Below are 3,994 nucleotides of genomic sequence, written 5' to 3' on the forward strand. Positions count from 1 at the left end.
ATTCAAGTTACGTTCGAAGGGAGTTCTCTGTGCCTCTTAGATTTCAATGCCTTTTTCCTTCCGCAGTTCAGGGAAGAGCTCAGCTATTATTTCTCCAAGTACACCTTCAGCACGTTTCCCTCTCTCTTCCTCCTCTGGAATACCAATTATGCGTTTATTATTTCTCTTTAGTGCATCACTTAGTTCTCTAATTTTCCCCTCATACTCCTGGATTTTTTTTATCTCTCTTTTTCTCAGCTTCCTCTTTTTCCATAATTTTATCTTCTAGTTCACCTATTCTCTCCTCTGCCTCTTCAATCCGAGCTGTGGTCACTTCCATTTTATTTTGCATCTTGTTTAAAGCATTTTTCAGCTCCTCCTGACTGTTCCTTAGTCCCTTGATCTCTGTAGCAATAGATTCTCTGCTGTCCTCTATACTGTTTTCAAGCCCAGCAATTAATGTTATGACTATTATTCTAAATTCACTTTCTGTTATATTGTTTAAATCCTTTTTGATCAGTTCATTAGCTGTTGTTATTTCCTGGAGACTCTTTTGAGGGGAATTCTTGCATTTCGTCATTTTGGATAGTCCCTGGAGTGGTGCGGACCTGCAGGGCACTTCCCCTGAGCTGTCTTGAATAACCAGAGTTATTGGGCAGGGCGCAGTCAGACCTGATGTCTGCCCCCAGCCTACTGCTGGGGCCACATTGGGACTGGTGTGTACCTTCTCTTTCCCTCTCCTAGGGGCAGGATTCACTGTGGGGTGGCATGGCCCATCTGGGCTACTTTCACACTGCCAGGCTTGTGGTGCTGGGGATCTGGCATATTAGCTGGGGTGGGTAGGCAAGGTGCACGGGGGCGAGAGGGGCAGGCTTAGCTTGCTTCTCCTTGGATGATCTGCTTCAGGAGGGTCCCTGTGGCAGCGGGAGGGAGTCAGACCCACGGCTGGAGGGATGGATCCGCAGAAGCACAGCGTTGGTGTTTGCGTGGTGCAAGCAAGTTCTCTGGCAGGAACTGGTTCCCTTTGGGATTTTTTCTGGGGGATGGGCGAGGGAGATGGCACTGGCAAGTGCCTTTGTTCCCCGCCAAACTGAGCTCTGTCCTCCCGGGGCTCAGCAACTCTCCTTCCTGTTGTCCTCCAGACTTCCCGCTCTCTGAGCAGAGCTGTTAACTTATAACCTTCCAGATGTTAAGTCCTGCTTGCTGTCCAAATACACTCCGTCCGGCTCCTCTACTTTTGCCAGCCTGACTTGGGGTCTCTGCTTGGCCGCTGGCTGCTCCTCTGCCCCGGCTCCCTCCCACTAGTCCGTGTAGTGGTGTAGCATGCACTGCCTCTCTGCCCTTCCTACCCTCTTCCGTGGGCCTCTCATCTGCGCTTGGCTCTGGAGACTCCATTCTGCTAGTCTTCTGGTGGTTTTCTGGGTTATTTAGGCAGGTGTAGGTGGAATCTAAGTGACTAGCAGGATGCAGTGAGCCTAGTGTCCTCCTACACCATCATCTTCCCCTGGTATATCTCTGTTTGTTTGTTTTAGATTCCGCTATAAGTGAGATCATATAGTATTTGTCTTTTTCTGACTTATTTCACTTAGCATAATGCCCTCAATGTCCATCCATGTTGTTGCAAATGAACATATTTCCTTTTTTTTATGGCTAAATGATATTCCATCATGTGTAGTATGTGCATGTATGTGTCTTCTTCATTCATTCATCTGACAGTAGACACATAGGTTGTTGCCATGTCTTGGCTATTATAAATCTGCAATGAACAAGGTGTGTGGATACACTTTCTTTTTTTTTGATACACTTTCAAAATAATGTTTTTGTTTATTTCAGATATATTTTCAAAAAATAGAATTGCTAGACCATATGGTTGTTTAATTTTTAAGTTTTTCAGAAGCCTCCATATTATTTTTCAAAGTGGCTATACAAATTTATAATCCCACCAACAGAATACAAAGTTTCCCTTTTCTCTACACCCACACCAGCATGTTATCCTTTGTCTTTTTTATGATGGCCATTCTTTTTTAAAATTTATTTTGAGAGAGAGAGAAAGAGAGAGTGTGCACATGAGTTGGGAGAGGCAGAGAGAGAATCCCAAGCAGGCTGTCAAACAGTGAGATCATGACCTGAGCCAAAATCAAGTCCAGCCCTTAACTGACTGAGCCACCCAGGCACCCCAATGATGGCTATTCTAACAGGCAGAAGCATGAGGCTCATTTATCAAGTGCAGCCAGGATTCTGCAATTGATCTCAGAGACTTGTTTATTAAAGAGATTACGGTGTGTGTGTGTGTGTGTGTGTGTGAAAGAGAGAGAGAGAAACAATAGAAATATATATATTGGTCTCTTCCCCACTGGTTCGTTCTGAAAACCTCGTAATTTCCTGAGTGATCAGGTGTCTTTACTCCAGTGAGGCTCCTGTATGGGTACTGGTCACCAGAAACACCAAGCCAAGATTAGAAGCTTGAAATTTTCAGTTCCATTTCCCATTCTCTTGAGTAGGGATAAGGGTTAAAAATGGAGTTTATGATCAATCACACCTATGTGATGAAGCCTCCATAAAACTTCCAACAGTAAAGAGTTTGGGGAGCTTCCAGGCTGGTGAACACATCCACACAAGGAGGGTGGCTCCAACTCCATGGGGACAGAAGCTTCTGCACTCAAATCCTCCCAAACTTTTCCCTATGCATCTCTACATCTGGCTGTTAATCTGTATACTTTACCATATCCTTTTTTTATTTTTATTTTTTTATTATTTTTTAATATATGAAATTTATGGTCAGATTGGTTTCCATACAACACCCAGTGCTCATCCCAAAAGATGCCCTCTTCAATGCCCATCACCTACCCTCCTCTCCCTCCCACCCCCCCATCAACCCTCAGTTTGTTCTCAGTTTTTAAGAGTGTCTTATGCTTTGGCTCTGTCCCACTCTATCCTCTTTTTTTTTCCTTCCCCTCCCCCATGGGTTTCCGTTAAGTTTCTCAGGATCCACATAAGAGTGAAAACATATGGTATCTGTCTTTCTCTGTATGGCTTATTTCACTTAGCATCACACTCTCCAGCTCCATCCACATTGCTATAAAAGGCCGTATTTCATTCTTTCTCATTGCCAAGTAGTATTCCATTGTGTATATAAACCACAATTTCTTTATCCATGCATCAGTTGATGGATATTTAGGCTCTTTCCACAATTTGGCTATTGTTGAGAGCGCAATTTACCATATCCTTTAATAAACTGGTAAATGTAAGTAAGTGTTTCCCTGAGTTCTCTGAGTCACTCTACCAAAGTAATCAAATCCAAGGGGCGGGGGGGGGGGTGGATGGTCATGGGAACCTTCAATTTGTAGCCAATTCAGACAGAAGTTATGGGTAAACTGGCAATTGGCATCTTCTTGCAATTGGTATCTGGAGTGTGCTGGGGAGCAGTCTTGTGGGACTGAGCCCTTAACCTGTGGGATCTGATGCTACCTCCAGGTAGATAGTATCAGAATTGAGTTAAACTGTAATACATCCAGATGTCATCATAGAGAATTGATTTGTGAGGAGAAATCCCTCTGGATATTCAGAACCCACAAGTGAAGTGTTTTGTGTGAATAATAAAAAAACAGACTCATAGAAAAGAAACATGAAGTAAAGAAAAACTGGTTTTTCCATACACAGAAAGAGGAAAACTGAAATTTCTGTGTGTGTGTGTGTGTGTGTTCTTACTTTGTAGAACAGGAAAATCTTACTAATTATTTCGAGGTCTCATGAATTTTGGGACATCCTCAGCTCAGAGTATGACAGAAGGCTCTCAAGGTGTTTTGGATTTTGCTTCTGGGGGTAGAGGAGGTTGGGCATAGTGCATGACAATTTTCTTTCCCTCTCCAAGAAAGCAGCCTTGATCTTATTGTGTGAGTTGAGGTGAACCATATCATGCCTTGTTTTTTATCTGTTAATGTGAGTCAGTGCTAGTGAGCACTCAATAAATTATTAAAAAGATAAAATGTAAAAGAATAGATGGAAAGACTTTATA

At 43.1% G+C, this 3,994-nt stretch overlaps 1 long non-coding RNA gene across 1 annotated transcript; it reads right to left on the reverse strand.

Annotated features, from left to right (window-relative positions):
• Positions 1 to 1,325: 1,325 nt before the first annotated feature.
• On the reverse strand, positions 1,326 to 3,709 carry LOC125172017 (uncharacterized). Its single transcript, XR_007154551.1, has 3 exons — positions 3,698 to 3,709; positions 2,827 to 2,836; positions 1,326 to 1,483 (listed from the first exon to the last, which is right to left on the reverse strand). It is a non-coding gene; the product is annotated as an uncharacterized LOC125172017 (long non-coding RNA).
• Between the last annotated feature and the right edge of the window lie 285 nt (positions 3,710 to 3,994).

The sequence above is a fragment of the Prionailurus viverrinus genome, chromosome C1 (assembly GCF_022837055.1).
Source record: "Prionailurus viverrinus isolate Anna chromosome C1, UM_Priviv_1.0, whole genome shotgun sequence".
Taxonomy (NCBI): domain Eukaryota; kingdom Metazoa; phylum Chordata; class Mammalia; order Carnivora; family Felidae; genus Prionailurus; species Prionailurus viverrinus.